Here is a 9356-nt window from a genome sequence, read left to right as displayed (position 1 = left end):
GGAATATCGATTAGGTGCAACAAATCAGACAGGACCGAAGTGATACCTGGCTCTATTAGATATGAGCTGGGTGAAGTCATCATTCATTGACTGTAAATTTATTGCTACTTGAAAGGTAAGCAGTCCCCCTGTTTAGTTCCAGAAAAAATGCAGCATTTTTGGTTTCTGTTTGCCACTTTGAGTTGTTTAATGAAAGTTAACAACTGTTTGAATTAATGTGTTGCTCCAAAATTCAACAATGGCAAGACATTATAGCATGATGGGCATTAGGAAATCATAGTGGTGCTAAGGGTGGGTAGCCTCTTTAGCTTCATTCTTATAGCTGCAGCTGCAATGATAGCCTATCAGACAGGTGGTGATTTAATGTGCCAATATATTTATAAAGGCGATATTCTATTTATAATGAAGTGTCACCCATGCCAGCTTTGTGCCCACAGCAGTTTTTCTTTTTTCATTCCTTCCTCCTTTGTCTGTAGTAAAAGTCCATTCCGGGCTGGCTATTTTTTGTGGGCATAAACAGCCTCTGCAGAGATTATCAAAAATTGCTATGATTGACTCTATTTCAAGTCTGCACAGCTGGGAATTAGGGAAAGTTTTCAGTAAACAATAATTGTACCTCAGGTTGACGTCACCAGCTGCAATACATTCACTGAGGCAAGTTGCACAGCTGGGCTTTGACCATGGCACTGACGGTGGGAAGTCCTGGCGCAACTTCTGCCGCAGGTATGTGCAAAATAGAGCAAAAGCAGTGCTATGGAGGTATGATGCATACACAGGTAATGGCAGAGAATTGAATGAACTAACTTACTAGAGCAAACAGAGAGAAACCTTCATGAAACTTTGTCAAATTGACAGTTCTGGATTTTTTTTGGGGGGGGTGGAAATTAGCCCAGATTCTTTTTTGGCACAGTTTTCTCATGACTTATTTAGTGTAGCGCCTCTGAGGCTCAGTTCAATGCAATAGCAACTCAGGGACATGAGGAGGCGCTGTTTGTGCTTGGCCTTGGCCCTTGAAGGAATTGAAACTTCATTGTTGTCTTCACTTCTTGTTTGTCTAAGGTTTTCTAAAATATTGCTCAGTAATTCTATTCGTTTTGTAAATTCTGATTATTCATAATTTTCAATTACCTGTACCAGTTGTTCTACTGTAGAGTCCATGTAACTAATAATGCTTATTCTTAGGTTATGCTTGATGGCTCACAAAAGACAATGATACACCTTGGAGGTAACTAATTGTTAATTATTATGTAATAGACTCTTACTGTTTATTCAGAACAAGCCAACTCTGCTGAAGACGTTGCATGGGCATTCTTCCCACCAGGCACCAGTAACTGAGACTAATACCAAGGAGAAGGATGGGTGACAGTGTATCTACTCAACACTCCATTACAGAATGCTGCCACTTGAAATTGGACAGGTGTGGCTGCCCCATTCGACTGCTGCTCCATCTCCAGCAATGTCCTTTTGGAGGTAAGAGCACATCTGGTACTGAAACTTCTGTTTATCAGAAACTCCTTCATCGGTCAGCTAACAGCCAATCCACTTTAATGTGCTTAGATATGACTACACGACAAGCAAACTACTCCAAGCTGATTATTTTGCCTTCTTTCTGCTAGATACCCAGCTTGCCCTCGACCATTGCCTGTTCTGAGATCACGATAAGTCCCCATCCTCCCTCTGCTTTCAAACCACAGAAAGACCGCTTCCACCTAGGAAGAACTGGTCTCACAGGCCTGCTGTATGCTCCCTTTTCCTACAAAGTGCAAATCAACAGTGTTAAGATGATGATGCTTCCCATTACAACATCGTGAGGCATGTTCACATGTAATGATTATGGAAATTGACTGTCCAACCATATCCTTCAGAAGTTACATTGCTAAGAAGCTGTCCCTCATTTGAGGACTCCTTATGGGTCTGAGTGTCATAGATTTTCTTTCCTGAGCCATGCTTGCCTTTAGGTGGGTTCAGCATGTTATTACTTCATGGCTACGAGCTTGACATTCCATCAGATTGACATTGCCAGAGTGTAGAAGGTAACTGAAGCACTTCCTGCATGTTCCTGTTCACCATTCCAACCATATCTCTTTGTTTGGAGGAGAAAGTGAGGACTGCAGATGCTGGAGATCAGAGCTGAAAATGTGTTGCTGGAAAAACGCAGCAGGTCAGGCAGCATCCAAGGAGCAGGAGAATCGACGTTTCGGGCATGAACCCTTCTTCAGGAATGAGGAGAGTGTGCCAAGCAGGCTACGATAAAAGGTAGGGAGAAGGGACTTGGGGGACGGGCGTTGGAAATGCAATATGTGGAAGGAGGTTAAGGTGAGGGTGATAGGCCGGAGTGGGGGTGGGGGTAGAGAAGTCAGGAAGAAGATTGCAGGTTAGGAAGGTGGTGCTGAGTTCGAGGGTTGGGACTGAGACAAGGTGGGGGGAGGGGAAATGAGGAAACTGGAGAAATCTGAGTTCATCCCTTCTGGTTGGAGGAAGATGAGGCGCTCTTCCTCCAGCCGTCGTGTTGCTATGGTCTGGCGATGGAGGAGTGGGAGGGGGAGTTGAAGTGTTGAGCCACGAGGTGGTTGGGTTGGTTGGTGCGGGTGTCCCAGAGGTGTTCTCTGAAACGTTCCGCAAGTAGGTGGCCCGTCTCCCCAATATAGAGGAGGCCACGTCGGGTGCAGCGGATGCAGTAAATGATGTGTGTGGAGGTGCAGGTGAATTTGTGGTGGATATGGAAGGATCCCTTGGGGTCTTGGAGGGAAGTAAAGGGGGAGGTGTGGGTTGGGTCCAAATTTTGTTGGTCTGAACGTAGTCCGGAGTCCGTGCAGGGTCAGTTGGTTCCGTAGGCAGGTGCTGAGGAAGGAGATGTGGCTGTGGTAACAAGTCTGTTTGAGAACGTGGCTATTGAGAACGTGGCCCTTACTTCCCTCCAAGGCCCCAAGGGATCCTTCCATATCCGCCACAAATTCACCTGCACCTCCACACACATCATTTACTGCATCCGCTGCACCCGATGTGGCCTCCTCTATATTGGGGAGACAGGCTGCCTACTTGCGGAATGTTTCAGAGAACACCTCTGGGACACCTGCACCAACCAACCCAACCACCCCGTGGCTCAACACTTCAACTCCCCCTCCCACTCCACCAAGAACATGCAGGTCCTTGGACTCCTTCATCGCCAGACCATAGCAACACGACGGCTGGAGGAAGAGCGCCTCATCTTCCGCCTAGGAACCCTCCAACCAGAAGGGATGAACTCAGATTTCTTCAGTTTCCTCATTTCCCCTCCCCCCACCTTGTCTCAATCCCAACCCTCGAACTCAGCACCAGCTTCCTAACCTGCAATCTTCTTCCTGATCTCTCCGCCCCCACCCCCACTCCGGCCTATCACCCTCACCTTATCACCCTCACCTTAACCTCCTTCCATCTATTGCATTCCCAACGCCCCTCCCCCAAGTCCCTCCTCCCTACCTTTTATCTTAGCCTGCTTGGCACACTCTCCTCATTCCTGAAGAAGGGCTCATGCCCGAAACATCGATTCTCCTGCTCCTTGGATGCTGCCTGACCTGCTGCGCATATCTCTTTGTTTGACAGGCAGGTTTCCTCCTGAACATCTAACAGCAATAAGTTTCTCTGGTCTCTCAGAAACTGCAGGAAGGCATTGCTACATTGTCAAACCATCCTTTTTTTACTCCCTACACTGATCTCTTGCAAACCCTGTTATTATAATCTGCAGTGAAGTAGAAGCCACCATTGTCACAGAGGGCCATAGACTGTACTCTCATTACAGAGAAACAACTGATGGTGAGTTTAACCCAAGGACATGGAGCCTTCATTGTCATCTCAGCTAGAACAGGAATTCAACGCATGCTGTTGATGTCATTCTGCATCACAAGCCAGTTATCTAGATAACTGAGCTAACCAACACCCCCAGTCTGCCTGTAGCCTCATTGACAGCAAAGAGTGCCTGTTAAGTAGATTAGGTTCCCTACAGTATGGAAACAGGCCCTTCAACCCAACAAGTCCATACTGAACCTCAGAAGAGTAACTCACCCAGACTCATTCCTCTATCCGAGATATAGCCCTGACTAGTGCACCGACACTATGGACAATTCTGTACTCATTTCTGAATGGAAATGAGAGTACAGAGTATGACACATTTCCCAATTTCCCAAAACAACTTGGCGACTGTAGAGGTGAGCTATTACAGTGTATTTGGTTTCTTGAAAGTAGTCCTGACACTTCCAGGAAAATAGAGCTTATTATTTTTAGCAGAACTGAAGGTGTTCCTAAACAAATTTGTTCACATGGGTGGCCTAGAATACATGGATACATATTTGGATGGTCTAAGAGGTTTGCACTGTAAACAATTAGATGGGAGATTGGTTTATATATGAATAATAGTTAAATCTGGTCAAAAGGATTGCTCTGAAGAATTGGGCCATCTAAAGGATGAGGACAGAGCAAGATCTTGACTCAGACACTAGCTTATGCATGAGCTTGATTAGGAGGGAAATTTTTCCAGAACCTCGGAGAGGAGGTTCGAGAAAGGGAGCCTAGAAATTAAAAGTAAACATTGAGCTGATATGTTCTCACCTCCAGCTGCTTTCCCCAGGAGTAGACTGGGACTGATGCCAGCCAGCTATGTGTCTACAGTGGCATGCCAATTAAGGCTGATGAGGATGCAAATAACAGCAATTGCCCCCCCACAAGGCAATTTTGGCAGCGGGAAACGGACTCCTTGCTGCGTCAGTACCACAGTAATACAAAGGAAGCAGTTGAACAGCAGGAAGGTGGAGTTGTATGAGATTACGAGGATGTTTAATGTTTGCTGGCAGAAACTAGCTGGGCTTGAAGCATGACAAATGTTTAATTTTGAGTGAAGCTTTCCAGGACTGAAATGTGTCTAGTGTGAATAATAGCCCCAGTACTAAGATGACAGCAGCTTCTCATTGTGCCCTACTTGTGATCCTCAGCATTTGTCTTCCTAGCACCACAGTGAGGAATGGACAAGTTGGACCGAAGGGTCTGTTTCCATGATGTATGGCTCGATGAGGGCTGCTTGCTGCCTTGCAATGGGCTTCTGAACCCACCTCCTATCTCCAATTGGCCACCTCGCATAAACGCTGCCTGGAAGATGAGACAATAGGGTCAGGACTTGGAAGCCAATTTAGCATCAGGTTTGTGACAGCAATATTCAGTCCCAATGAGTTAGCCTTTGCTTAAATTGTCATTGCTGATAAATGGGCTATTTAAAGGACAGGGAAAAATAAATATGGCAGCTCACTTTAAAGGATAACGATAGGTGGCATGCACATTTCCAATCCTCTACACAAATCCACACTTGAATGGGGCCCAGCTTGACGTGGAGTAACACAAAAATGAGATTGGAAGGGGATTGACACAGTCTCAGCCGTTCATGTGGACCCTGACTGAATGGAAACGTTATTGCAGGAAATGTGACCACTTCGCAAGGAAATCCAAAAAATATACATGGTGTGTTTTTATTTAAAGTAAGATCTATCGACACAAATTTGTTGCCACGTTGATGGAAAATTATAGAACTGAAAGGAAGGTAGTTTCAGACACTTTGGAATATGTCTCTGATCTCTCAAAGTACAGTCCCTGAAGAATTCCCTGGAATGGCTTGTTTACTTTTCCAACTTGGGGATTTTTAACACAGAGTAAAAGCAAATTACTGCAGACTCTGTAAATCTGAAATAAAGATGATAACTTCTGGAGTGACTCAGCGGGCAACACAATACCTGGAGAAAGTTTTTAGCTAATAACATTACATCAGAACTGGAAAGCTTTGGAGATGAACAGTTTTTGGACTAATACAAAGGCAGAACAGGGATGAGGGATGGGAAGAGGTGTTGAAGGAGGTTTGGGAAAAAAATACCTCTCCCTTTTGTTATTTTCCAGCCATATCTTGAAGGGCAGGAATTCCTAATAAATACTATCTTTGTATGGTTGTAATGAAATGTTTAACTAGTGGAAGTATATTAGTCTGCATATAGGTAAATATATTGGGCTAAATTGTACTTATTCTTTGGTTGTGCAAGTTGCATTGAGTGTTACAAAACGTTTTTCAATGTGAGGCCAAGCATGATTTCTTACCAAATTCACTTCATTAACCACCTACCCCATCCTAATGGCTGATTCCATCCCTGTCTTACCACTTGTCATTCCCGGAAGAACTGGATATCTGTCAAAAGTCCAGCATCTCTGACAAAACACCAGGATCCCTGCAAGTGGCACCATGTTTAAAACGTACCAGGATGATCATCAGCATTCTGAAACTGTCCTGCTCATCGGTGGATACAAGGGAAAGACAGCACCGGGATTCTCTGACATGGATTCGCTTCCAAAATCGTTCATGGGAAATAGCTGGCCCAGCATTTGTCATCCCCAGTTGCCCATGAGAAGGTGGTACTGAGCTGCCTTCTTGAATCACTACAGTCCATGTGCTGGAAAGTGTAGACCCACAATGCCGTTGCGGAGGGAATACCAGAAATTTGAGCCAGTGATACTGAAGGAGCAGTCCTGTATTCCTCACCAGCTTAGATGCTGACTAGTTAGACTAGTTAGACTAACATCAGTAGTGAGGGAATTGCTCGAGTCTATTATAAAACATGCAAAATCAGAACATTTGGAAAGCATTAAGAGGATCAGACAAAGCTGGATCAGAACAATTTGGGAGCATGTGCTAATGACCATTGCACTGTGACAGCTTTGGAGCAGCCCAATGTAAAAATCTCCTAGGTTGCTAGCACTCAGTACACTGCCAGAGACTGGGGACCTGCTCAACCCAGGCAGCTGAGAACTCAATGGAGTTGGCGATCAGAGACTTCTTCTACATGCACAGGGAGAAACAGGAGTGGTACAAAGAGATGTGTGCAATGCCCCCATTGCCATCCTTGCCCTGAGGCTGCAGGACTGCAGTTCCACTAGGGGAACCCACCAACCCACCCAAGCATGCAATCATCTGGTTGCCTCCATGGATAGATTGGTGACTGCCAATGTGGAGCCTTGTCCAGCATCCTCGTGGTCTGCTGTAGAAGCACAGACAATTGCATTTCATCACTTGGCCATTTGTTCTCAGCACCAAAAGCATAGTGACAGGAGGCAGGCAACATGGCATGGCACTTCAAGTGCCCCATTCTCACAAGGAGACAGGACAGTACCAGGAAGCACCCAGTCAGATGGGGAAACACATACAAACTCCTCAGAAGTCTCCTCTTAGGACATTGCAATGAATATGAAGTATCAGTTTTGTATAAATGTGATTGTTTTTATGCTTCATGTGTCTGTTTGATGTCTTTGTGGTCCAAATGTAGGTGTGCCAATATGATGTCTGACTTCATGTCCACACAGGAATTCTATGAATTAGCATCTCTGTTGAGAACCTGCTCAGCGTGTGGAAGCAAGATGAATAAGACATATATAGAGCTATGGATTATATTGACATCATTGCATCTCATGTAAAGACATCCCTATTCTTGACCAAAAGTGATGGTGTGAATGAGGTGGTCAACAAAGTCTATCCTAACCCTGGGCTGTTAATAATGGAACTCTAGGATTGACGATGGTCCTGGACTGCAGAAGCACAGACCTCCTGGCCAAGAATGCCCTGACCAGCCGCCTGCCTGTGGCCAGTGCTGCCCTTGACTTCCTGTGCTGGGACTCCCTGACTGATCAGTGCCTCCATGGACTTCAGTGCAATCTACTCCTCTCACACTTTGAGTCATGGCTGCTTGCTCTACATGCAGTGAGTGTGTTTGCCAATTAAGTTGCTGGCAGATGGTGCAAATATGAGATTGGCATGGCATGGAGCCACAGAGCAAGATGTACGCTACCTTGATTGAGAACTTCTGAACAGTGTGGTAAGCTGCCTGGTTGCGTGACTGCACTAATTGGCACAACAAGGTAAGGTAAGGTAGGCACCAAGTGGGTGAACACTAAGTGGGCAAGCGAGCAGCTCTGAGGTGTAGCCTGCTCCAGTCCGTGAGCTGGCTGTCTGTCCATGCATGCAAAGCATATCTGCAGCAACCTCTCAGTGCTAGTCTCTGGTGTGCCCTGCATTGCAGGTCTGTACTTCCTAAGCAGGCTACAAATGAATCGAAGGGTTTTCATGAGGGATTGGCAAATAGAGGTATGGAGCAGTACAGCATGGAAACAGACTCTTTGGTCCAACAAATCCATGCTGACCAGATATCCTAAATTAATCTAGTCCCATTTGTCAACATTCGGCCCATATCTCTTCCTATTCATGAGCCCATCCAGAGGTCTGTGCATCTGCAGTCCAGGACCATCCAGATGCCTTTTAAATGTTGTTAATGTACCAGCCTCCACCACCTCCTCTGGCAGCTCACTCCATACACACACCACTCTCTGCATGTAAAATAGCCCCTTCAGTCCCTTTTAAATCTTTCCCCTCTCACTTTAAACCTATACCCTCTAGTTTTGGACTCCCCTACCCTGAGAAAAAAGATCTTGTCCATTCATCTAATCCATGCCCCTCATGATTTTATAAACCTCTACCAGGTCACCCTTCAGCCTCCAATGCTCCAGGGAAAATAACCCCAGCCTGTTCAGCCTCTCCCTGTAGCTTGTTGCGCTTGTCAAACAGTGTCCTTTGATCTTCACATTCAGCAAAGAACTGCAAATCGACACTTAACAGTAATAAGAATTGATCTTTATCTATTTCAACAAAATGAATACTAAAATAATGAACACACTGCAAACTGACAATGAATGCTATAAAGCGAATCACCTATCCTTATACTTTAACTTGACTCTGGATGAGCATATCTCACCACACTAGATCTAGGCCTTGATCCACATAGAGTCATAGAGATGTACAGCACAGAAACAGACCCTTCGGTCCAACTTGTCCATGCCGACCAAATATCCCAACCCAATCTAGTCCCACCTGCCAGCGCCCGGCCCATATCCCTCCAAACCCTTCCTATTCATATACCCATCCAAATGCCTCTTAAATGTTGCAATTGTATCAGCCTCCACCACATCTTCTGGCAGCTCATTCCATACACATATCACCCTCTGTGTGAAAACGTTGCTCCTTAGGTCTCTTTTATATCTTTCCCCTCTCACCCTAAACCTATGCTCTCTAGTTATGGACTCTCCGACCCCAGGGAATGACTTTGCCTATTTATCCAATTCATGCTCCTCATAATTTTGTAAACCTCTATAAGGTCACCCCTCAGCCTCCGATGCTCCAGGGAAAACAGCCCCAGCCTGTTCAGCCTCTCCCACATCCTTGTAAAACTTTTCTGAACCCTTCCAAGTTTCACAACGTCTCTCCGATAGGATGGAGACCAGAATTGCACACAATAATCCAACAG

General features: G+C 45.5%; 1 non-coding gene across 1 annotated transcript; it reads right to left on the bottom strand.

Moving 5' to 3' along the window:
- Positions 1-520: 520 nt before the first annotated feature.
- On the bottom strand, positions 521-661 carry LOC122564581 (U4 spliceosomal RNA). The gene has a single exon (XR_006315945.1). It is a non-coding gene; the product is annotated as a U4 spliceosomal RNA (small nuclear RNA).
- Between the last annotated feature and the right edge of the window lie 8695 nt (positions 662-9356).

This window comes from Chiloscyllium plagiosum, unplaced genomic scaffold (assembly GCF_037043375.1).
Source record: "Chiloscyllium plagiosum isolate Xiang-an unplaced genomic scaffold, Cpla_swu_hap1 HiC_scaffold_34, whole genome shotgun sequence".
NCBI lineage: Eukaryota > Metazoa > Chordata > Chondrichthyes > Orectolobiformes > Hemiscylliidae > Chiloscyllium > Chiloscyllium plagiosum.
The sequence above is the reverse complement of the archived record's forward strand: the minus strand, read 5'-3'. Positions and strand labels throughout refer to the sequence as shown.